Genomic DNA, 27,248 nt, shown 5'->3' on the forward strand with positions numbered 1-27,248 from the left:
ATCCAGACACAATGCGTGCCTGACTGCATCCGGAGGTGGTCAGGAACATCTGATCACAATCAGATCACAATGCATATTTTAATCGTCTACAACTGTCTAAAAAGACAAAAAAAATTATGCACTCACTAACTGTAAGTCGCTCTGGATAAGAGCGTCTGCTAAATGACTAAAAGGTAAAACTGGGAACTTGGAAATAAACTAGCTCCAACTGGGAAAAATCGTCCAACTAGGAATTCCATGTCGGGAACTTGGGCCTCTATCTAAAGCTCTGACTTTCCGACCTGAAGATGACTGACGTCATGATTTGACCTCATTTTTTTCAGAGTTCCCAGTTGTCTTGAAAGCACCATTAGAACCAGTGATAAATGGAGCTTCTGTTACCTGATATGTTGTGTGACTCACCCAGGCTTTTGTTCCAGCCCAGCACTAACACACTTCCTTTTATTCTGGTCTACTGCCCATCAAGGCTTTGATTAATTGAATCCTGGTTGCCAGATCTAGTTCTGTTTCAGCCAATTACTTCATTGTTGTCATGGCAAACTAAATAAAACAGTTAGGTACATACAGGCTAGCATGTTAGTGCTGGGTGGGAACAAAACCCTGCACCAACCTGTAACTCTCCAGGGCAAGGTTTAGTGACTGACCACTGAGACACACAGACAGACGTGCAGTAAGCTCTGAGCAGGATGTGGTCAATACCTCACAGACGGTCACTAATGGCAAAGTTAACGGTCAATCGATATAAGCGAGAATCGATAGGGATTGAATGGAGTTGACAGTCATTGTTAATGTGGATCAATAGCTGGTCAAATGGCTCTGCTAGTGGAGTAAACACTTCAGGATGTCTGATAGCGTGGATGTGATGGCCCTTGTTATCGGCTGTCTGGTGTATGGTGTTGGATGGCTGAGTGTTTCTCTCATTGATAAGCGATAGCTAGCATTGACCGCAGGGTCAGCTGCTGTACCTAACCCTTGATTCTGGACTACAGGGGTTATTGTAATTAGCATGGCTAACATCATGTGACACTCTTAGAAGAAAAGGAACCTGGAAGAACCTTTTGTGGTTCTATAAATTGCCACACGGTGAACCTTTCCAGTTCAAAAAGGTTCTATGAGGAACTCTTCTGAAAAAGGTATTTGAGGAACCCCTGTGGAACGTTTTGTGATGGGAGGGGTTCAATTTTGAACCTTTTTAATAATATATTGTAGGGGTGGCAGCCTATCAGAAGATTGTGCACTGCAAATTCCAAATTTCCTTGAATATTTATGCAGATTAAATATTATACTATTAACATTTCTGATTACATATACAGTTGAAGTCGGAAGTTTACACACACTTAGATTGGAGTCATTAAAACTTATTTTTCAACCACTCCACAGATTTCTTGTTAACAAACTATAGTTTTGGCAAGTCGGTTAGGACATCTACTTTGTGCATGACAAGTAATTTTTCCAACAATTGTTTACAGACAGATTCCAGTGGGTCAGAAGTTTACATACACTAAGTTGACTGTGCCTTTAAACAGCTTGGAAAATTACAGAAAATGTTGTCATGGCTTTAGAAGCTTCTGATAGCCTCAGAAAAAAAATGGTAGACCTCCACAAGTCTGGTTCATCCTTGGGAGCAATTTCCAAATGCCTGAAGGTACCACGTTCATCTGTACAAACAATAGTACGCAAGTATAAACACCTTGGGACCACGCAACCGTCATACCGCTCAGGAAGGAGACGCGTTCTGTCTCCTAGAGATGAACGTACTTTGGTGCGAAAAGTCCAAATCAATCCCAGAACAACAGCAAAGGACCTTGTGAAGATGCTGGAGGAAACAGGTACAAAAGTATCTATATCCACAGTAAAACAAGTCCTATATCGACATAACCTGAAAGGACGCTCAGCAAGGAAGAAGCCACTGCTCCAAAACCGCCATAAAAAAGACAGACTACGGTTTGCAACTGCACATGGGGACAAATATCGTACTTTTTGGAGAAATATCCTCTGGTCTGATGAAACAAAAATAGAACTGTTTGGCCTTAATGACCATCGTTATGTTTGGAGGAAAAAGGGGGTGCTCTTGCAAGCCGAAGAACACCATCCCAACCGTGAAGCATGGGGGTGGCAGCATCATGCTGTGGGGGTGCTTTGCTGCAGGAGGGACTGGTGCACTTCACAAAATAGATGGCATCATGAGGAAGGAAAATTATGTTGATATATTGAAGCAACATCTCAAGACATCAGTCAGGAAGTTAAAGCTTAGTCGCAAATGGGTCTTCCAAATGGACAATGACCCCAAGCATACTTCCAAAGTTGTGGAAAAATGGCTTAAGGACAACAAAGTCAAGGTATTGGAGTGGCCATCACAAAGCCCTGACCTCAATCCTATAGAACATTTGTGGGCAGAACTGAAAAAGCGTGTGCGAGCAAGGAGGCCTACGAACCTGACTCAGTTACACCAGCTCTGTCAGGAGGAATGGGCCAGAATTCACCCAACTTATTGTGGGAAGCTTGTGGAAGGCTACCTGAAATGTTTGACCCAAGTTAAACAATTTAAAGGCAATGCTACCAAATACTAATTGAGTGTATGTAAACGTCTGACCCACTGTGAATGTGATGAAAGAAATAAAAGCTGAAAGAAATCATTCTCTCTACTATTATTCTGACATTTCACATTCTTAAAATAAAGTGGTGATCCTAACTGACCTAAGACAGGGAATTTTTACTAGGATTAAATGTCAGGAATTGTGAAAAACTGAGTTTAAATGTATTTGGCTAAGGTGTATGTAAACTTCCGACTTCAACTGTAGTAATAAAGTGGTACCTATTCCAATTTTGGGACTTGCATAGGTGCTTAAGGAACTCATACACTTCTATAAGCTTCATTGTAGCTACAAAACTGTCAGTGTTCAACCTTAACATGTGATGACAATACAACAGAACAGGAATGACATTTATTCTAATGGGTTGTAAAAAAACAACAACAAAAACAAATAGCACCCTATTCACCATAGGGCTCTGGTCAAAAGTAGTGGTGTTCACTATATAGGGAATAGGGTGGCGTTTGGGACATACCCAAAAACCTATTTATATCTCATCAAAACAACTATGAAATGTTTTTATTAAATCTGAAATGAAAACACGGCTGATTCTAGAAACGTACTTGTTATATGTTTTTCCTCCCTAATGTTTCTCTCTTCCTACAAGAACCCTTTGCTATATTGAAACGTTAAAGGTTCCTCCAAGAACCCCTCAACTAACCAAAGGTGCAAATATTAACCACTGACTAGCAATGGTTCCTTGAGGAACTCCAAGGGGTTCATTGAGGATCTACAGGTTTCCTTGAGTCACCACTAATTCTAAGAGTGTAGAGGACACTTTAGTAATAGGAGAATTATACATTAATAACTAAGAATAAGGGAGGCTTGATACATTTACCTATTGAGAATTCATCAATTTGCTTTGATTCAATTAGCTTTCACTACCTGCCTAACCCCTCCCACCAACACTCACCATCCCTCAGTCCTTTCTTTTCCACATTGGCCACTCTCAGTCAGTTTAATGCACTTCGTAAAATAAAACATCAATGCCATGTTTTGGGGAATGCACAGACGGACTAAAGGCAACCTTTAAACCGTCTGGTGAATTACTCTAAAATCAATCTGCATAAAACCCACCGACCCACCCACCCACACACTCACTCACTCACTCTCTCTCTCCTGGGACACTGTAGCTAGGATGATGCTAAACCATGCCAGTCGTGATTGCCACATAAGGATCAAGAGAAATCATTACACTCATTAGTGTAATTATTAGTCCCCTATAGCTCAGTTTGTAGAGCTTGGCGCTTGCAATGCCAGGGTTGTGTGTTCGTTTCCCACGGGGGGCCAGTATGAAAAATGTATGCACTCACTAACTGTAAGTCGCTCTGGATAAGAGCCTCTGCTAAATGACTAAAATGTAAAAAATTACACACACTCAGGCAGAACAGACACACGCACACAGTGCTGGAAACAAGGAAACTGTTACCACACCCTTCATTTTGTTCCAATATATCCTTCAGAGGGGAACGAGGGAGAGAGTGAAGGACCTGATAGGAGGCAGGGAGGGAGTGAATGTCACACAGGCCGATGGGAAATCTGTGTTCCTTCTTTCACTACTGTGGTTGTCTGGGCCCCTGATTTTTACACTCTCTACAGCTACCTAACTAAGCCTTACACCAGTACAGACCCACCCCTCCCCACCAGCCTATACAGTAGCCCAACTGGCCGGCAGATAGAGCTATTATTACATTTACGTTCAACTGGAATGTATGCAGTCGTCTATACACTTGTGACCCCCGGCGACCGGCTCGTACATAAAACATCCTCCATTCAGGCTGCAAGGGTGTTGATTTCCTCCTTAACTAGCTTTAATGGCAAGCTGTCAAAAAAAAAAAAAGGGAAAATATGCGTATTGTCAATAAAACACAATTTTCCACCGCCATGCTAGAGCGGCTAATGAGACCTCCTGATGTTCAGCCATTATTTTTGCTATTATTTATGAACTACAACACATTCCAAGGACGCCCCACGCGGGGACCTTGTGGAATTATACTCTGGACTACTGAAATACGTTCCAGTTGGAAGCAGATGACAAAGGACGTAAAATGAATAATAGCGCCATCTGCCGTCCGGTTGGCCTACCTATACAGTGGTAGGGCAGCTGCCTACACACTGCCTCCGGGTATTACCTTATGGTGGTTGTTTTGAACACACTATTGTTGACACCTTAGTGACTCTGTGTGGGGACCTATAGATCTGTGCTGTAGAGACTTTTAGGCAGTGCATGTGTATGGACACATTATTGGATGGACACGTTTTCACACCCTAGATATACACCACTATCTCAGTGGCTTTGAGCCTCAGTAGCAGATTGCATTTGAGTACTGAGTGTATGTGTGTGTGTGTGTGTTTGTGTGTGTGTGTGTTTGTCTTTATGTGTGTGTATCACTCTCGAGGCACTCCTCTCTGCGGTGCTCGTCAGCTTCCTCTGTCAAGCACCAGCCAGCTGTTCCCTCAACACACACACACACACAGACACACACACACGCACAAACAGAGGTCCCCTCTATCCTACCAGGTGTGTACAGCTGCTGCAGCTGACAGGCAGGTCTCCAGGGAAACAGATGATATTTGAGGTAGAGAAGTAGAGGAGCGTCAAATTAACACATCCACGCCAGACGTCAACCACACTAAAAAATACACAAGGACTTTTCACTGGACAGAGAACAAAGGAAAAGAGGGGGGCAACTCACAGCAAGCTCCCAGCAGGAGTCGTACTTCCCCTCTTTTGCTCATGTCACACCTCTAGTCTACATTAAAGCTTCACCTATCAGCAACAAGGGTGGCAGGTTTGAACCAAAGGGCCCTCAGACTTTCACCGGAGACATGGACACAGCAGGGTTCTGACGAAGAGTGACGATGACGACAACTCAGCCAAGGAACTTCTCCATTGGAGAACAATAAACTGCACGCAAAACTGCCTCAAACTCCCTTATTTCCTCAAGCAAACAGCGTAAACAGACTGAAAATGACATGGTTAAATGTGTTGAGATGTGTGTGTGTGTGATAAGATGACATTTTAGAATGTGTGTGACATACTTTTCTGACAATTAACAGGTATTAATTATTCTTATTCGTCCACAAAAAGTATATTGTTTGATATCTGTGTGATCACACAGTCTTCACACAGGCGGTGGAAGATGTTATGTGAGGGTATAAAGTACCCTCCATTTATGTGAACAATTGATTAACTCCTGCCATAAGTCATAGAACAATGCAGGCGATGAATTGGGGATGACACAGCCCCAGGAACTATTCCCTCACCTGAGCCAATCACAGCTCTCCTGACGGAAGGCCTCACCTCTTCCTGTCCAGGAATATAAACTGAATGTGTGAACACCACTCCTTGTGTTCGGACGGTGACCAGCCATATGGTTGCTATTATTTATGAACTACAACACATTCCAAGGACGCCCCACGCGGGGACCTTGTGGAATTACACTCTGGACTACTGAAATGCTTGGTTTTGGACTCTACACCATGGAGAATTCCCTGAAGACCGTTGGTACCAGACAGGATACCTAAAAGTTTTCCAGCTCAACCTCGCCTCCTTTTCCAAGATTTGATGTGAGCGTGTAATCTGTAGGCTATCTGTTACTTGATTATTATTGGATATTTTTCTCCTATAGAAATACTTGTCTCTTTTTATTCTATGTTTTTAAAAAGTGTCTTGCTTTTGTCCTTTTAATCACATGCTAGAAATAGATTAGACAAACTGCCTTATCCCTTTCCATTTACTTTTCTTATTTTGATTTGTCTATACATTTTGTTATTTTTAAACAAATCTGATTTGTTTTTGAAAAATATCTACTGTCTCCAAGATTGCATTGCCTTGTCATTTTAAGAACTTAATTGCCTTAAGAATTATAAGTTAACCGTAGTTATAATTGTAACTATTTTATAGTTTCTTGCTGACAGGATATACATAAGAGTATTCAGCTCGATCTCACCAAACTTTTCCTTGATTTCAATGTGAGCGTGCAGGTTATCTGTTACTTTTATTATTATTATATATATTTCTTCTATAATTCCTGCCATGTTTCGTTCTGAAATATCAAGAATAACTGTTTGTTTGATCTTAGGCCCTCCAATCCCCATTCCCCGTTTGTGACTGATTCTGTAGCCTATCACATTAGTACATAATTTTGCCATTACAATCTCCATTATTCATTTGACCTGTACATTCATTGCTTTACCCAGGCAATGTTAAATAAATCTTCATATTTGTCTCCAAGAATGCATTGCTTTGTCATTTTAAGAACTGAATTGCCTTCAGAATTATACACTGAACAAAAATATAAACACAACATGCAACAATTTCAAAGATTTTACTGAGTTACACTTTATATAAGGACATCAGTCAAGTGAAATAAATTCATTAGACCTTAATCTATGGATTTCACATGACTGGGAATACAGATATGCATCTGTTGGTCACAGATACCTTTAAAAAAAGGTAGGGGCATGGATCACAAAACTAGTTTACTATAGTGTTTTTGTTTAGTTATCTTTGACGTAGAAATAAAGGCTTTCTCCTTGAGAAAACCTACTGGAGAAATACTAAAAGAGCATATGTACAGTGGGGAGAACAAGTATTTGATACACTGCCGATTTTGCAGGTTTTCCTACTTACAAAGCATGTAGAGGTCTGTAATTTTTATCATAGGTACACTTCAACTGTGAGAGACGGAATCTAAAACAAACATCCAGAACATCACATTGTATGATTTTTAAGTAATTAATTTGCATTTTATTGCATGACATAAGTATTTGATCACCTACCAACCAGTAAGAATTCCGGCTCTCACAGACCTGTTAGTTTTTTTTTAAGAAGCCCTCCTGTTCTCCACTCATTACCTGTATTAACTGCACCTGTTTGAACTCGTTACCTGTATAAAAGACACCTGTCCACACACTCAATCAAACAGACTCCAACCTCTCCACAATGGCCAAGACCAGAGAGCTGTGTAAGGACATCAGGGATAAAATTGTAGACCTGCACAAGGCTGGGATGGGCTACAGGACAATAGGCAAGCAGCTTGGTGAGAAGGCAACAACTGTTGGCACAATTATTAGAAAATGGAAGAAGTTCAAGATGACGGTCAATCACCCTCGGTCTGGGGCTCCATGCAAGATCTCACCTCGTGGGGCATCAATGATCATGAGGAAGGTGAGGGATCAGCACAGAACTACACGGCAGGACCTGGTCAAAGACCTGAAGAGAGCTGGGACCACAGTCTCAAAGAAAACCATTAGTAACACACTACGCCGTCATGGATTAAAATCCTGCAGCGCACGCAAGGTCCCCCTGCTCAAGTCAGCACATGTCCAGGCCCGTCTGAAGTTTGCCAATGACCATCTGGATGATCCAGAGGAGGAATGGGAGAAGGTCATGTGGTCTGATGAGACAAAAATAGAGCTTTTTGGTCTAAACTCCACTCGCCGTGTTTGGAGGAAGAAGAAAGATGAGTACAACCCCAAGAACACCATCCCAACCGTGAAGCATGGAGGTGGAAACATCATTCTTTGGGGATGCTTTTCTGCAAAGGGGACAGGACGACTGCACCGTATTGAGGGGAGGATGGATGGGGCCATGTATCATGAGATCTTGGCCAACATCCACTTCCCTCAATAAGAGCATTGAAGATGGGTCGTGGCTGGGTCTTCCAGCATGACAACGACCCGAAACACACAGCCAGGGCAACTAAGGAGTGGCTCCGTAAGAAGCATCTCAAGGTCCTGGAGTGGCCTAGCCAGTCTCCAGACCTGAACCCAATAGAAAATCTTTGGAGGGAGCTGAAAGTCCGTATTGCCCAGTGACAGCCCCGAAACCTGAAGGATCTGGAGAAGGTCTGTATGGAGGAGTGGGCAAAAATCCCTGCTGCAGTGTGTGCAAACCTAGTCAAGACCTACAGGAAACGTATGATGTCTGTAATTGCAAACAAAGGTTTCTGTACCAAATATTAAGTTCTGCTTTTCTGATGTATCAAATACTTATGTCATGCAATAAAATGCAAATTAATTACTTAAAAATCATACAATGTGATTTTCTGGATTTTTGTTTTAGATTCCGTCTCTCACAGTTGAAGTGTACCTATGATAAAAATTACAGACCTCTACATGCTTTGTAAGTAGGAAAACCTGCAAAATCGGCAGTGTATCAAATACTTGTTCTCCCCACTGTATATGTGTATGTATATATATATATATATATATATATATATATACAGTACCAGTCAAAAGTTTGGACACACCTACTCATTCAAGGGTTTTTCAAGACTGAAGGAAAAGCAGCCAACAAGTGCTCAGCATATGTGGGAACTCCTTCAAGACTGTTGGAAAAGCATTCCTCATGAAGCTGGTTGAGAGAATGCCAAGAGTGCACAAAGCTGTCATCAAGGCAAAGGGTGGCTACTTTGAAGAATCTCAAATATAAAATATATTTTGATTTGTTTAACACTTTTTTGGTTACTACATGATTTCATATGTGTTATTTCATAGTTTTGATGTCTTCACTAGAAAGAAAAACCCTTGAATGAGTAGGTGTTCTAAAACTTTTGACTGGTAGTGTACATGTGACTATTAAACACTCTGAATCTCTGAATCTGAATATAGTTTTTAAAAAGTGTCGTGTTTTTGAGGACATTACTGTGGTATTTACTACAGTGTTTTTTTGTTGATAACACTGATAATAGTATTTACTATAGTATTCTACAGTATACTACAACATTCTAAAGTAAGTACTACACATGCTCAAGGGTTACTACAGTGTGTAGTATAGTATTCTACAGTATACAACAGTTTACAACATAATTCTATAGTAAGTATTATAGTAATCTATATTAAACTGTAGTATTTTTTCATGTGGGTCATCCTTACACAGTGATTAGTTTCTCTTTGACAATAACAACAGATAGCATCCCACACCAGCCTCTAAAATCCTCCAAAGTAATCACTCAGTCCAAGGGATTTCTGCTAGAGAGAGAAAATGTATTTATTTATTTCTTTCTTCCTCTCTTTCTTTTGGTCATTCTGTGGGGCTGTTCTTCATTGTGGAAGATTAGTCTTTGAGTGTCGGATTACAGAGTGGGCAGTAAAGATGATTAAAGACTTCAGAGAGAGAGATGGGAGGGGAGAGAGAGAGCGAGAGTGAGAGAGAAAGAGGGAGAGAGAGACCTCCAGAGATATTTCAATAACAGGCCAAATTCATACCATTATATCACTGACCCCTGCTTCAAGCTTCAACCAAAACAACAACAAATCCATTTCATATACAGTGGGAGAACAAGTATTTGATACACTGCCGATTTTGCAGGTTTTCCTACTTACAAAGCATGTAGAGGTCTATAATTTTTATTATAGGTACACTTCAACTGTGAGAGACGGAATCTAAAACAAACATCCAGAAAATCACATTGTATGATTTTTAAATAATAATTTGCATTTTATTGCATGACATAAGTATTTGATACATCAGGAAAGCAGAACTTAATATTTGGTACAGAAACCTTTGTTTGCAATTAAAGAGATCATACGTTTCCTGTAGTTCTTGACCAGGTTTGCACACACTGCAGCAGGGATTTTGGCCTCTTTTTGTCTCATCAGACCACATGACCTTCTCCCATTCCTCCTCTGGATCATCCAGATGGTCATTGGCAAACTTCAGACGGGCCTGGACATGCGCTGGCTTGAGCAGGGGGACCTTGCGTGCGCTGCAGGATTTTAATCCATGACGGCGTAGTGTGTTACTAATGGTTTTCTTTGAGACTGTGGTCCCAGCTCTCTTCAGGTCATTGACCAGGTCCTGTCATGTAGTTCTGGGCTGATCCCTCACCTTCCTCATGATCATTGATGCCCCACGAGGTGAGATCTTGCATGGAGCCCCAGACCGAGGGTGATTGACCGTCATCTTGAACTTCTTCCATTTTCTAATAATTGCGCCAACAGTTGTTGCCTTCTCACCAAGCTGCTTGCCTATTGTCCTGAAGCCCATCCCAGCCTTGTGCAGGTCTACAATTTTATCCCTGATGTCCTTACACAGCTCTCTGGTCTTGGCCATTGTGGAGAGGTTGGAGTCTGTTTGATTGAGTGTGTGGACAGGTGTCTTTTATACAGGTAATGAGTTCAAACAGGTGCAGTTAATACAGGAATTCTTACTGGTTGGTAGGTGATCAAATACTTATGTCATGCAATAAAATGCAAATTAATTATTTAAAAATCATACAATGTGATTTTCTGGATTTTTGTTTTAGATTCCGTCTCTCACAGTTGAAGTGTACCTATGATAAAAATTACAGACCTCTACATGCTTTGTAAGTAGGAAAACCTGCAAAATCGGCAGTGTATCAAATAGTTGTTCTCCCCACTGTATACTCTGGGACTTGAAGAAAGAGAGAACATTCATTGTTGAGTCTCTCTCTCTCTTCTTCCATCTTGTGATGAAGGTAATAGTGTGAATTATGGAGGGATGCGGGGGCCTGCTTGAGGTCCTGTGAGCAGAGATGGGCAGTATAATTTAGTGGAATTAAATTGCAGCGTGTGTATTTTCGTTAGTCGTCATTTATCTTATCACACGCACACAGCATACAAACTAAATGTTAGTCTAAAAGAAATGTGAGATAATCTCTTGATGCTTTTATAGTGGAGATAAAGTTTATAACTTGCCTGGCTGGGCTGATGAGACAGTGGATTTGGCAGTCAGATGGAACAGAGTAAATAGGCATTTTAATGTCATAGATTTAGCCAGTGGTAACTTGTGGAATAGACACCGGCTGGAATGCACTTTTAACCATCATTCAGCATTCAGGATTAGACCCACCCGTTGTATAAACAACCACATATCACAGTCATAACAAGTAAAAAGTTGTTATTTTTTTGTTACCGTTACTGAGAATGTTGTTGTAGTGAAGGCGTGTACTTGCAAATGTTAAATACTTTTATGTATTTGTATTTGATCTAAATACAACTCTACAAAAGTATTTTGCATTTTCGTTTGAGACATTGGTCTTTACAGTATCTTGTATTTGTAACAAGATACATTTTGATTCATCTTTTGCCCATCTCTGACTGTGAGAGACTCTTTGAGCCATGATGGTATCTAGTTTCTCTGTAGTGCTGCAGTAACGGCTGTTGTAGCAATGCGGCATCCGCCTGGTGCAAGGCCATTTTGGGGCGTTAAGTGCAATAGTGTGAAATTCTGAGACAGTTACAGTACCACCTCAGACATTATAGCAAGTGGGTAAATGAGGACTGTGTTGTGTTAGCTAAGAAGAATGTTAGACATCCACTAATAGTCTAGCATAGCGTCTTAAAAATTGTGGCATTAAAACATCACTTATTCTATGCATGCATCTGGGGGTTAGCCAAAGTGGGTGTCTCTATGTGCAAATATAGATTATGCTACAAGTATCACTAAAACACATGGGACATCTCAAGAGAAGTACATACTCATAAACACATCAGCATATTCACCTGGGATTGAGCTCCACAGCATCATTGTAGCACGTAACAGTCATATTCTCCACAACATAAAACATAAAGTGTGTGTGTGTGCAGTTGTACCGGTGTCTGCCTGCAAGTGTATGTGTGTGTGTCTGTGTGTTTGTGTATCTATAGGTGTGTTTCTCCAGTTGTCACCCTGTGTGTCTCTGTGTGTGTGTGTATGTGTGTATAAAACCTCACCTCATCTGTATTCTGTGCCTAGGTTTCCCACAAGATTGATTTTAGAAAGGGGAGATATGACATCACGCACCCCCCCTCCCTCCATTCTGTTGTACATGGTGATAATCCTAGTATTGCTTTCCTCTACATGGTTTGTTTCCGTCTCCCTAGGGTAATGGGTATGATTGGCTCTGGATGTTCCTCACACCTCATGCATCACCAATGATAGAGCCGGGAAATAAAAAGGTGACCAATAAATAAACAAATAAATAAATAAATAAAATGAGTCATTGCCGACCATCGCCGGTGTGATAGGATGGATTCCAACGGGGAGTCTTAACCAGTGTGGAGCAGAGGTGTCACTGAGATGGAGGTTTAGGATTGTGATGGAAATAAGATATGGGTAGGGAAGAGGGATGTTAACGGTTAACCATTTTACAATGTGAGCGTGAAACCTGAACGTTTTACTTGACTTCAAATAATGAGGAATGTTTTACCTTGCTTCAAAGAAGCCTAGCCAAAATTCAACCATATAAATGTGAAGGCAATTCTTTTATAAAGACTTCCTCATGCTATTTACCAGCATTTCTCTCTTGTTCTATTTGTTTTCATATCAACTTTCTTTAATTGTCCTGAAGCCAAATGCATAATCCTAGTCACATTAGCAACCCATCCTAGTTGTTGCTATTAGATTCCCCCCTCTTTCTACGTTTCTAACTGAGATTTTCATCTCTGTCACATATGGAACCGTTCGCATTAGGTGCGCTGTTTAGAACAGTGTTTTCCCACAAATTGCATTTTGGTAAATGTTTGAAAATGATGTTTTATTAGCTGCTTCATTACAACAGTTGCATGTTCAATAATAGCCAATAGCCTTTTGACTGTAAGACGATAAGCTTGCTATTGTTACATGTTTTCATTAAGCTTGTAGCTCTTTACACTCGTACCGGTATACGGGTTCAAAATAGCAGACTTGGACACTGATAAGCGCCTAAATTGGAACGCAGGGTTGTATAGTAACATGGTATACATGATGTCAGAGTTGAAGGTCTCCGCTTCACAGCGCAGTATTGGTTTTGACTGACAGAGGTTCTGAACTTGATCACAGCGATTGACAAGAAGTTGCCCCCATCGCCTCCGCTAATTGGGCAACTTTTGCAAATTGTTTGTTGTCTAAGTGAGGGAAATGCTGTAAATAAAGAGGACTCTATGAATTTTGAAAGATGAGACATTGAGGATTATAATAAATACAGTTTTGATGTCATACAAGCAAGCCAAAAACCTGTTAGTCCAAATGTGCACTTCACATTTCCATTTCATAAAACTCATGTCATATACAGTGTCAACGTTTATGATCAGTATGCTTGATGTACAGTTACAAGATGACATGGCGTCATACCCTGGGTTGTTCTGAACAGAATGAGCATATGTTTGTCATATTGTGAAGACATTTGGAGAGGAACACACATCTGACTCTATTCTATTCACACCAACATTACGATCTGCTTCTCTGAATTGCCTTGTGAAAGCCTAACACTGTCAGATTTTATTTTGTAACTTACCTAGCTATGTTGGAAATAGAACGCACTTTCAAATCATGCCCACCTGACCAGATTGCGACTTATAATGGACTGTTTTTGGAATGTGTAAACAACAACAGTAATTGTGTGATGGTAGGGATGCAGGGCTGTGTTCCAAAGAAAACATTTATAAGTCTGCTTGCTTTAGTTCCTCAACAGCACAGCTAGGAGAGCTCAAAATATCACTTTATAGTGGAAGACTCTTATTTGAGTCATAAAAGTGCTTTGAAATTACGTAGAAACTGTGCACACTTTGAAGAGGTATGTTGTCACTTGGAGACACCAGCTAGACCTCTCACTAAAACCCTTGTCATTTTTGTTGTCTTATGTTGCACCTACCAAAACATTTTCATGAATATTCTTATCATCTTACTGAATGTATCCAGAGAATTTTCAGATTTTGTTATCAACAAATGCGGCGAAAAGTACAGTAAATGTAAAATGCACATCAAATCAAGTGTATGATTGGATTCAGTCTTGTGTCAGATTAACGGTTTAGTCCTCACCTTTAGTTTAATAATTTTCACATAATCCCCAAATTATTCCCTTTTGATTGCTATCATGATTATGCATATGCTTTCTATATTTCTTCTGTAAGAAACATTTCATTTCAATATAGGCCAATTCCCATGAGTGTAAGGGGTTCATGAAAAATGTCCGTTCCGTGTATGCATGCATTTTATTTTCTGTTGGTCAAGTCATTGTACTGTTTGGAATTGTATTTTACCGTTTGTTGAACGGTTAACGAGGGATAGGTTAGTCAGAAGAAAAATTGACAGAAATGTGCATCCCTAGTAGGGACAGGAGCTCTTCCTGACTATGTGATCTGACCAGGAAAAACTCTGGGTCATTGTGGATAATCATCAACTTTCTTTCCATGGTTTACACCCAAGCCTGTGATTGGCTACTGTCAACATAAGTTAGGATTTGTGAGATATGACACCAGACATTTGTGGCCTTGCATAACATACTCCAGTCATAGCTGACTCTGAATGTGCTAGACTGTGTTAGACTGTGTTAGACTGTGTTAGTGTTACAAGGCTTAGGCCATGGCTCATGTCTGATTGATTCAGTTTGCTCAGAGTCAATCTGATTTCTGCTCACACCCTAGTCTTCAATGTGAGAGAGACTGAAACTGACGTTGGTGACTGGTGGGAGTTGGATGTGTAGATAGTGTGTGTGTGTGTGTGTGTGTGTGTGTGTGTGCGTATGACAGGGCAGGGAGCTGCAGTATTTCAATATTAATGGCCAGGGATTCCCTTGTCTAAGATGGCTGCCATCCCTGAACTCTCAGTTCATCGTGGGCACACTGGAGATAGTCGGTTTGGCGTGAAGATCTATCTCATTCCCTCTCCCTCACCATTTTTGCTGCAGGCTATTTTTGCTAATTAGCTATCTGGTGATTTCCAGCCTCTGTTCCACCTCTCCCTCTTGCCGTCCCTCCCTCTCTCTCTCTCTCTCTCTCTCTCTCTCTCTCTCTCTCGCCGTCGCTCTCTCTCTCCCTCCCTCTCTATCTCTCTCTCCCTCCCTCTCTCTCTCCCCCTCCCTCCCTCTCTCTCTCTCCCCCTCCCTCTCTATCTCTCTCTCTCCCTCCCTCTCTCTCCCCCTCCCTCCCTCCCTCTCTCTCTCTCTCTCCCTCCCTCTCCCTCTCTCTTTCCCCTCCCTCTTTCTGTCCCCCTCCCTCTCTCTCACTCCCTCCCTCTCTCTCTCCCCCCTAAGCTCCCATGTTTAATTCTGCTTTTTAATTTCGCTCCAACTCAGATGAACAAAACAAACCCAAAGATTGATACAAGGACAAAACCAGTCAGTCATGGCATTAATAATGGACAGAATAATAATCAGATATTAAACCTGGACAAGAACTGGGTCGCTCATGTAGCACCCCCCCGCCCCTGTTGGCATGACAAGAAGAGGCCACTGCCACTCCCTCTGGCTCCTGATAAATATTGAATGATTATGAATAAGAAAGGTGTTTTTCTCTCTCTCTTTCCTTTGTTTTAGTTCAGCATATATTTTCTGGGGTTGTAAGTGACCTTGCTCTTCAGACTCTCACTGAGGGGAGATTCATTCATTATGGAGGTTTTATTGCAATGTCTCAATGTCTCATTCTTTTGGTTACAATCAATGAGACTCAATGCCATTTCTCTTTTTCTCTCGCTCTATCTTTACCTTTCCTTTCATCTCTCTCCGCCCTCTCGCGCCTTACTTCAAATTAGAGGTGTGTGTATGTTCAAGTTCAAATTTTAATGTCACATGCACAAGGACAGTGACATTCCTTTCTTGCAAACTCAAAACCCAATGATGCAATAATCAATAACAATGTATTACTAGAAAAAAACACATTAAATAAGAATAGGAAATAGGAAATAAACAATAAAGTAAGTAAGTAAGCATACTATATACATGAAATATTTAAAAAGTCAGTTCCAATACCAAATTTACATGTGCAGGGATACTGGAGTGATGGAGGTAGATATGTATAGGGGTAAGGGGACTAGGCAGAAGGATATAATATAAACAGAGTAGCAGCAGCTTTTATGTGAGTGGGTGTGCGGGTGTGTAGAGTCAGTATAAAATGTTTGTTCATATTATGTGTGAGTGAGAAAATGATGGAGTAAGTGTTTTTGTGTGTGTTGGAGTGACAGTGTGTGTGAGTGTGTAGGGCCCTGTGAGTGTGCATAGAGACAAAAATAAAAATAAAAGGTAAATGAGGATACAAGGTTAACTCAGATAGTCAGTGTAGCTATTTTGTTAGCTATTTATCAGTCATATTGCTTGAGGATAGAAGCTGTTCAAGAGCCTGTTGGTGTCAGACTTTATGCACGGGTACATCTTGCATGCGGCAGCAGAGAAAATAGTCTATGGCTTGGGTGGTTGGAATCGTTGACGTTTTTCAGGGCCTTCTTTTCACACCGCCTGATATAGAGGTCTTGGATGGCAGGGAGCTCCGCCCCAGTGATGTACTGGGCTGTCCGCACAACCCTCTGTAGCGCCATGCGATCGAGAGCAGTGCTATTTCCATACCAAGCAGTGATGCAGCCAGTCAATATGCTCTCAATGGTATAGCTGTAGAACCTTTTGAGTATTTGAGGGCCCATGCCAAACTTTTTCAACCTCCTGAGGGGAAAACGGCACTGTTGTGCCTTCTTCACATCTGTGAGTGTGTGTTTGGACCATTTTAAGTCTTTAGTGATTTGGACACCGAGGAAATTGAAGCTGTCTACCTGTTCCACTGCAGCCCCGTCGATGTGGATGGGGTCGTGCTCAATTACCATCTTACAATTTCTCCTTCTTTCTATTTCTCTCTTTCTCTTTTCCCCCTATTCTAACATCTCCCTCTTCCTCTTTCATCCCTCTCTCTCTAAAAATAAAATAAAATTGTTAACATTCTCGACCTCTGCCCAATCGTGATAATAGCTAATTGATTTCATAATCCGCTGACTCAGTTAAATGAGCTCATCAGACAGTTAGATGTAGTGGGGGTAATTTGTCCTGGCACCGCCACCAGTTTGAACCGGTTTGTACAAATTGATTAATTGTGAGTTCAGTAGAGACATTGTTTAATCTGCTGGTGCTGAACAGAACAGAAGGACCATTGGTTTCTAATAGTTCATCAGTCACTTGTTGATAATGAAATGGTCACCATTTGTCACCAATGTCAGTTCCTCTTCTGATCAAGGGGGATTATTAACTGGTTAGTGTGTGTGTGTGTGTGTGGAGGGCAATAACAGCTCTAAAAGGTGCTCCAGACTATTGCAATATATACCAATGTGTGTGTGTGGATGCCAAATAAATCATTTCCTTAGGACTAAAAAACCCAACCTATACAGAGAGAAGGGAATTATCTAGGTACAGTAGGTGACATACACACAATGGCACAGTGTCACATCAGCTGTGACACACACTGCACCCAAAGAGATCATCTCTAAGCCTATATTCTTCACACTTCTTATATAGAGGGCATCATTCAATTCATGTTCATACAGTATGATATATAATGATGGAAGAGAATCCAACAGTGTTGCTATTTCATATTAGCAGAGCACCAAGAAAATAGCATTTAGGCTTAAATATATATATATATATATTTGGCTTGGTCAAGATATCAACTACAGCATGTATATATTAATACTATTTATTTTCATACTTAATCAGTTTTGTGCTGTCATAACTTTGGCAAGGACTCATTCAATAAGGAAACGGTGGTTGAGTGCCTGTTTAGTCACTGCATATGTTGTGATGTCAGCGTGTACCTCTGTGTTCTAGAAGCATCATCATCCTGCCATCACACACCATTACCCTCCCTACTGTCCTCTCTCTTCTTGCTCCATTACTCCTCATCTATTTTTAAAAAGGAATAGGCCTCATTATAATTAGGCTGCTTGTAACCCATCCAGTCACAGTGATTATATTGCATGCTATGTTGCTACCTCTGTTTCTCTCTATCTTTACTCTCTGTCTCTCTCTGTTTCTACCACCACGCCATCGTTAGTCTAATTCTAGAGCCCCAGATTTTAAATAGAGAAAAACAGGAGACATTCCGATACATTCAGAAAGAGAGAGAGAGAGGGATGAAGGGATGGAGGGAAAGGGAGATAGAGGTAGAAAGACGTAAGCAAGAGAAAGAAAGAGAGAGATACATTTGGATATACTCTCTGACTCAGACATTGGCGGACAAATTCAAACAAATTCAGATGGACACAAACTCCAGCCGCTAATGAAACAGAAAGACAACATTTCCTCTACCGACCCAGAGAGTGAGATTAGTCTCCATTTTGAGATGGGCCCATGGAGGACCACTGTTTACCCAGTCAGCCATTTGCACAGTAATTATCTATGATCTCGTTTCAAAGACCAAATGCATTAAACTGCTGCATGGTCTCAGAGCGAACACTTGGCTCCCTCGGAGCCTCTCTGTCTCCATCTGTCCATCTGTCTCGCTGTCTCGCTGTCTCTCTCTCTCTCTCTATCTATCTCTCTCTCTCTCTCTCTCTCTCTATCTATCTCTCTCTCTCTCTCTCTCTCGCTCTCTCTTTCTCACACACACTGTATCTATCTCTCTCTCTCTCTCTCTCTCTCTCTCTCTCTCTCTCTCTCTCTCTCTCTCTCTCTGGTTGAGTGGTTAGAGACTCATCCTCTCCTCTCCTCTGCCTGCAGGAAACCATTTATCTCCTCTCCTCTGCTTCTCCACTCAGGCACGGCTGGTTTAACATCTCAGTAGCACAAGGGGTTGAGGGGGTTAGAGATTTTAGCAACTTCAAATCTGCCAGGTGAACTTCCTAGACCATTCCCACACCAAGTCTAAAGATTCAGACAGGAAGGGAGACAGCGTGATCCGGAGGCTGGTGGAAGAGGGGATGGAGTGGGAGGCCAGGAGAGGCAAGAGCAATAAGGTGGAGGCTTGGGAGAGTGTGTGGGAGATGTGGGCTGAAACCCAAAACAACATAAATAAACATATACAGGTAAAAGTCAGTAAATTAGAATATTTTGAAAAACTTGATTTATTTCAGTAATTGCATTCAAAAGGTGTAACTTGTACATTATATTTATTCATTGCACACAGACTGATGCATTCAAATGTTTATTTCATTTAATTTTGATGATTTGAAGTGGCAACAAATGAAAAATCCAAAATTCCGTGTGTCACAAAATTAGAATATTGTGTAAGGGTTACATTTTGAAGACACCTGGTGCCACAAACTAATCAGCTGATTAACTCAAAACACCTGCAAAGGGCTTTAAATGGTCTCTCAGTCCAGTTCTGAAGCCTACACAAACATGGGGGAAGACTTCAGATTTGACAGCTGTCCAAAAGGCGACCATCGACACATTGCACAAGGAGGGAAAGACACAAAAGGTTATTGCAGAAGAGGCTGGCTGTTCTCAGAGCTCTGTGTCCAAACACATTAATAGAGAGGCAAAGGGAAGGGGAAAAAACTGTGGTCAGAAAAAAGTGTACAGCGATAGGGATCACCGCGCCTAGTCAAGATTGTGAAAAAAACCCATTCAAAAATGTGGGGAGATTCACAAGGAGTGGACAGCTGCTGGAGTCAGGGCTTCAAGATCCACCACCAAGAGACGCTTGAAAGACATGGGTTTCAACTGCCGCATACCTCGTGTCAAGCCACTGTTGACCAAGAAACAGCGAAAAGCGTCTCACCTGGGCTAAGGGAAAAAAAGAGCTGGACTGCTGCTGAGTGGTCTAAAGTCATGTTTTCTGACGAAAGCAAATTTTGCATTTCCTTTGGAAATCGAGGTCCCAGAGTCTGGAGGAAGACAGGAGAGCCACAGGATCCACGTTGCCTGAAGTCTAGTGTAAAGTTTCCACCATCAGTGATGGTTTGGGGTGCCATGTCATCTGCTGGTGTCGGTCCACTCTGTTTCCTGAGATCCAGGGTCAACGCAGCCGTCTACCAGCAAGTTTTAGAGCACTTCATGCTTCCTGCTGCTGACCTGCTCTATGGAGATGGAGATTTCAGGTTCCAACAGGACTTTGGCGCCTGCACACAGCGCAAAATCTACCCGTGCCTGGTTTACGGACCATGGTATTTCTGTTCTAAATTGGCCAGCCAACTCCCTGACCTTAGCCCCATAGAAAATCTGTGGGGTATTGTGAAAAGGAAGATGCAGAATGCCAGACCCAACAACGCAGAAGAGTTGAAGGCCACTATCAGAGCATCCTGGGCTCTCATAACACCTGAGCAGTGCCAGAAACTCATCGACTCCATGCCACGCCGCATTAATGCAGTAATTGAGGCAAAAGGAGCTCCAACCAAGTATTGAGTATTGTACATGCTCATATTTTTCATTTTCATACTTTTCAGTTGGCCAACATTTCTAAAAAATCCCTTTTTTGTATTAGCCTTAAGTAATATTCTAATTTTAGACACACGGAATTTTGGATTTTCATTTGTTGCCACTTCAAATCATCAAAATTAAATGAAATAAACATTTGAATGCATCAGTCTGTGTGCAATGAATAAATATAATGTACAAGTTACACCTTTTGAATGCAATTACTGAAATAAATCAAGTTTTTCAAAATATTCTAATTTACTGACTTTTACCTGTATGTCCATGTTTGTTTATGTAAGGGGTATAGAAACCAATATTCCCTGTCCACTATCTATTTATTGTTGTTGTTCTGCCCTTTTCGCCCTCATAACAGACACTAGTTGGATATAAAATCTTAATTACTTTTGCGTCCCTCGGTCTGTATGCAAACCCCTCTGGCTATGATGGTATTGGAGGCTGAGAGTAGCTCTATCACATATTTATTATATTCTTAATTGCAATTTCACAGTGAGTGCTCATGACATTTAGAGACCTTGCAGCAGTGGACAAAGATGATTGAAGGAGAGGAGTGAAATACTGTATACTGCAGTAATGACCACACATACACATTCATGCACACACATACAGGTACACACAAACACACTCATCTCTGCGATACTTCGATACTGCAGTGCTAATGCCAGTCCCAAAGCAGCCTGTACTGCAGAGAAACAGGGGAACATATGGCTTCTGCAACATCACAGGTTTGGCTGCTGTTGTAGTCCCCACTTTAACAGGGTATTATCCATCCAAAAACTCAGCTTTTCACAAACATATGTAACCGTTGTGAAATGGCTAGCTAGTTAGCGGTCTGCGCTAGTAGCATTTCAATCGGTGACGTCACTCACTCTGAGACCTTGAAGTAGTTGTTTCTCTTGTCCTTGGAGTGATAGGTAACGATGCTTCGTGGGAGGCAGTTGTTGATGCGTTCAGAGGGTCCCTGGTTCGAGCCCAGGTTGGGTCAAGGAGAGGGACGGAAGCAATAATGTTACACATAGGGGATGAGTTCAATACTCAAGCATTTGATTCAGCTCTATCTCCAGTGTGAACTGTTTGAAACACTGTGCAATGATGTTGAACGCTACTAGGTGTGTGAAGGTTTAAACGTTTAAATGAAATTGGGATCCTTAACGTTAAGAAAAAATAAATAAAATACCCCCACAAAATGACAAATTGCAGTGCAGTTAAGATCAAAAACAAATCAGTGTTATAGCCTAACTAGACAATAAGCTATAAAGGCCTGGGGAAAGTTGTGTAATTTAAATAAAACCAAGGAGGAAGAGGTGAACTTCAGGCTACTTTGGTGAATATGTGAGGCATGCAAGACATATTAATTACCAAGACATATCCACACCACATTTCTTTCTGGCTGCCTGCCCCCTCCTCTCTCTCCCTCGTGCTGGCTCGCCTGGGGCGTATTCATTATGCCGATTATGTTGCAAAACATTTCTTAAATGTAAGCAAATGTACAAAACGGGGAGGGACCTACCTGAATTTCTCCAACAGAAACTTTTGTTTTAGTTGCAACATTTTCGTTTGCAACTGTTTGGACCATGATTACAGCCCTGCTCTTTCTCTTTGCTAATGATGCAAGTGTACAGTCTTAGCCAAAAATATATTGAAACTCACAATTTTCCCAAAAAATACGTTGAAATTGAACAAAGTGTTTGGTCTCCACAATTCTTTATTTCACTGTTTATATTACATAACCTTTGTTTTTGATTCATAACTTTAATATATCAATTTAAAATCAGAAAATAAACAGAAATGGCATTGACGAAAACTATTGACACCCTATGACATATTTGGTAGCACAGCCTTTGGTCAAAATAACTGCAATCAAGCGCTTCCTATAGTTTGGCCCACTCCTCTTGTGCAAACTGCTCCAGTTCTCCCAGATTTGAAGGGTGCCTTCTCCCAACTGCTGTTTTCAGATAACTCCACAAGTTTTTAATGGGTTTAGATTTGGACTCATTGCTGGCCACTTCAGAACAGTCCAGCGTTTTGTCTTAAACCATTCCTGGGTGCTTTTTTAAGTGTGTTTGGGGTCATTGTCCTGCTGGAAGACCCATGACCAGCTTTCTGACACAGGGTCCGACATTGCGCTCCAAAATGCCTTGGTATTCTCCTAATTTCATGATGCCATGCACACGTTCAAGGCACCCAGTGCCAGAGTCAGCAAAGCAACCCCAAAACATCACTGAACCTCCTCCATGTTTGACTGTAGGGAAGGTGTTATTTTCTTTGAAGGCTTCATTTTGTTTTCTGTAAACATAGAGATGGTGTGCTTTACCAAAAAGCCCTAATTTGGTTTCATCTGTCCACTGGACAGACTTACTGTCTGCCTGGAGGTCGACCTGCCTATACTGTGTGCCTTCCCTCTCTCTCAGTCCCTTGCTAGCTCGCTATGAAAGATGCAAGTGTTTGTGTTCTCGGATGTACGGAAAGTAAGCCCATCAACCAGGTAAATTACTGCGTAAAGGGGTTTTGCAGCAGAGCTGTTCTGAAGTGTTTGCGATGTTGAACGTAACTATTTTGTGGCACCTGCATCAGATACATAATTACAGTTAAAGAAAGAGCCTGGAGTATTGTGAGGGATTTGGAGAACAATCTCTCCTCCCTCTCCTTCTGACATTTCTGCTTTTTAAATCTCTTAAGGACCCTTCTAGACAGAGGGAGGTAGGGAGGGAGGGAGGGAGAGAGAGAAAGAGAAAGAGAGGGGGGAGGGAAAGAGAGGGAGGACTATATGGAGATAGAGAGAGTAAGAGGGCGTTACAAAAATTGCATCTGTAATTCTCTCTTGAACATATCTTATTTTACAATGATAACAACACTGCATTTACAGCTTCTCACTAGGTTTCAATGTACTTTACATAGTTTTATATGGGGGTAACTCATCCAATCCACTACCAACGTACAGCCAACACCTGCCTGAGTTATCTACACTATCTCCATTGTACTGTAGCCTCAGGTAAACCCACAGAGAGGCTTGACATTGTGATGACAGGGATAGTTTCTGTTTTGTTTCTGGTCTGTTGTCACGTTTCTGAAACCCTCCCCAGGCACCAGTGTTAATCTGATCATTTCAAGGGCATTACAAGATCCCAAATGCCTCACAACCAGATTAGGTTTCTCTGCAAGGCGGCTACTGTTACATCCATCTATCCATTTCAGCCCTGTATCCGTCTATCTGCCTGCCAAACAGGCCACCTATTCATAAGGATGGAGATAGAGGGGGGGATAGAGAGAGAGATAATGCGGGAGAGCACAAAAGAGAGAACACCTCTCTCTCTCTCTGATGACACTCAGTAACTGTCATCATATCATGAAGAGGAGGATAATGTGTGTAGATTGATTTTGTTGTTTTGCCTTGTTTCGCCGTCTCGTCCCCTACTGTGTGGCCGACAGATCATGAATAACTCAGTTGGTCATTTAGCTAGTAAACTGACAGACAAACATACTCCACTATGTTCAAAAGCTGCCCCTGGTCTGGCCTGTGTATGTGGACATGTTTGAGACAGCTTTAAGTGGGGAAGCTAGTGATCCTCACATCAAGTACATTTACACGCTGAGATTAGGGAAAATGGGAATGGAATGTAAAACTATAACATGGAGCCGTCTCGCAGAGACTCACTGTATGATGTAATTTTGTCGTCCGAATAGAAAAGTCTAGGAAGCATGTACAGTGCCTATAGAAAGTCTACACATCCTTGTTGTGTTACAAAGTGGGATTGAAATATAATTAATTTTAATATTTTGGCATTGATCTACACAAAATACTCCATAATGTCAAAGTGAAAAGAAAATTCTACAAATGTTTACAAATTAATACAAATTAAATAACTAAAATAGTCGCAGCATAAGTATTCACCCACTTTGCCTAAATTAGTTCAGAAGTAAAATGTGGCTTAACAAATCACATAATAAGTTATACGGACTCACTCTGTTGACATTAATTTTGAATGACTACCCCTTTCTCTGTCCCCCATACATACAACATCTGTAAGGTCCCTCAGTCAAGTATTTCAAGCACATATTCAACTACACAGACATGGGAAAGGCTCATAAAGAAGGGCAGTGATTGGTAGATGGGTAACAATAACAAATCAAACATTGAATCACTTTATCTTTAAGCATAGTCTAGTTAATAATTATGTTGTGAATGATGTATTAAACCACCCAGACACGTCAAAGACACAGTTGTTCTTCTGAACTGAGCTGCAGGACAGGAAGGAAAATGCTCAGGGATGTCACCATGAGGCCATTGGTGATTTTAAAACAGCTACAGAGTTCAATGGCTGTGATGGGAGAAAACTGAAGATGGATCAGCAACATTGTAGCGACTTTACAATAATGACCTAAATGACAGAGTGAAAAGAAGAATACAAATATGCTGAATAAAAATATTCAAAAAAATGCATATGTATGCAACAAGGCACTAAAGTAATACTGCAAAAAACAAAACAGCAAAGGAATGCACTTTTAGACCTAATTGCAAAGCCTTATGTTTGGGGCAAATCCAACACAACACATCACTGAGTAACTGCCTCCTTATTTTCAAGCATGGTGGTGGCTGGATCATGGTATGGGTATGCTTGACATCGGCAAAGACTGGGGAGTTTTTCATGATGAAAAGAAACTGGATGAAGCACAGGTAAAATCCTATAGGAAAACCTGCTAAAGTCTGCTTTACACGAGACACTGTGAGAGTAATTTACCTTTCAGCAGGTCGATAACCTACAACATAAAGCCAAATCTACACTGGAGTTGCTTACCAAGAAGACAGTGAATGTTCCTGAGTGGCCAAGTTACAGTTTTGACTTCCATAGGTTATTTTCAGGAGCTGTGGCCTATTAGGGGCGTGACTTTCAGATAATAATTTTTGTCCAACCATAAGAGTAAATGTCATTTCTGTTCATCATGTTAAGTTTGTACAATCAACATTTTAGTTTTCCTTAAATATATTTTTGCACATTACATTCTAACATAGAATTCGGAACATTATGGTTTACATATCCCAACATTCAGATATGCATAGGTTCTTGACAAACTCATACAATTGTATAAGCCTCATTAAAGCTTCGAAAGTGTCATTTTCAACCTTAACATGTAATAACAATACAACAGAACAGATTAACCTGAATGACATTTACTCTCATGGGTGGCCAAAAATAACTATCTGAAAGCCACGCCCCTACTAATCCACACCTACAGTCTTCTGAGCTGACTCGCTGGGTAGTGATGTTACGTTTGATACCGGAGCTCTGAGGTATGTGTCAAAATCGCTAAGCAGTTTACTTCAAAGCAGTGAGCCAATGCTTGTATCACTTTATCAGAAACACGTGATCAATGACGTCCAAAGCTTTGTTTTGTCGACCAACCATCTAATTGGTTTGGTATTGGTTTTGGTAGAAGACAAAAAGGCTACGCTGCACATGAGCTACAGCGCGTGCGGCGTCATCTATAAAAATGTGGCTGTACTAAATGCTTTTGACCAGCAGGTGCCACTAGTGTACACTGTGTTGATCAAAGCTTCGAGTAATGAACCTATTTTCGACACAATTGGCTGGAAATGCTCAATGCTTCAGGAAGCTTCATTTCCCCATCACTACCGCTGGGTCATTTCTCAATAACCCAGTACCAATAACCCAGCAGTTTTTAAAGAAATCAACCCAACTAAGTGAATCAATGCCTGCAACCCAGCAGTTGGGTCAACCAAACAACCCAGCATTTTTTTTGAGTGTGTCCTGATAAACATCTGATTAAAAGTAGACAAAGATTAATAAAAAAAAAAAAAAAAAAAAGAAGAGCAACACTGCAACCTCAGTGCTGATGGCTCCTATGAAAATTTGAATCGAGCAAAGCACCAAAATACAACCCAGCAACCCCAGTATGGGTGTTACAGCTTTGTCATTCTCAACCAGTCATGATGAGGACAAGCTGATCTTCTTCAGAGCATAGAGAAATGCCAGCAACATCAGTCATCCAGCAACATCATTCAGCCAACCAGCAACTTTAGCCAGCAACATCAGCCAGTCATGCAGCCATCAACATCAGTCAGCCAGCCAGCCAGCCAGCACTATCAGTCAGTCAGCCAGCCAGCAATATCAGTCAGTCAGCCAGCCAGCAACATCAGCCAGAAACATCAGTCAGTCAGCCAGCAACATCAGTCAACCAGCCAGGCCCCCGTGAGTACTAGCGAGATAAGGGGATGAGAGGAGGAGAGGAGAGGACAGCTGGTGCAGACAGGATGAGACATCTGTCCAGTCACAGAGATGCCAGAGCAAAGATTATCTAAAGAGGGATGAGACACTGGCACATGAGCTGTGCTGTGTCACTCTTCTCTACAGCAGCTACAGTACAGTGGAGAAAAAAAGTATTTAGACAGCCACCAATTGTGCAAGTTCTCCCACTTAAAAAGATGAGAGAGGCCTGTAATTTTCATCATAGGTACATGTCAACTATGACAGACAAAATGAGGAAAAAAACTCCAGAAAATCACATTGTAGGATTTTTAATGAATTTATTTGCAAATTATGGTGGAAAATAAGTATTTGGTCAATAACAAAAGTTTCTCAAT

General features: G+C 41.2%; 1 protein-coding gene and 1 non-coding gene across 2 annotated transcripts in view; both read right to left on the reverse strand.

Moving 5' to 3' along the window:
* The window catches only part of LOC121547389 (carbonic anhydrase-related protein 10), a 360,625-nt gene that overhangs the window by 79,803 nt on the left and 253,574 nt on the right, over positions 1–27,248 (reverse strand).
* LOC121548117 lies at positions 7,118–7,174 on the reverse strand. The gene has a single exon (XR_005996607.1). It is a non-coding gene; the product is annotated as a U7 small nuclear RNA (small nuclear RNA).

The sequence above is a fragment of the Coregonus clupeaformis genome, chromosome 31 (assembly GCF_020615455.1).
Source record: "Coregonus clupeaformis isolate EN_2021a chromosome 31, ASM2061545v1, whole genome shotgun sequence".
Lineage (NCBI taxonomy): Eukaryota > Metazoa > Chordata > Actinopteri > Salmoniformes > Salmonidae > Coregonus > Coregonus clupeaformis.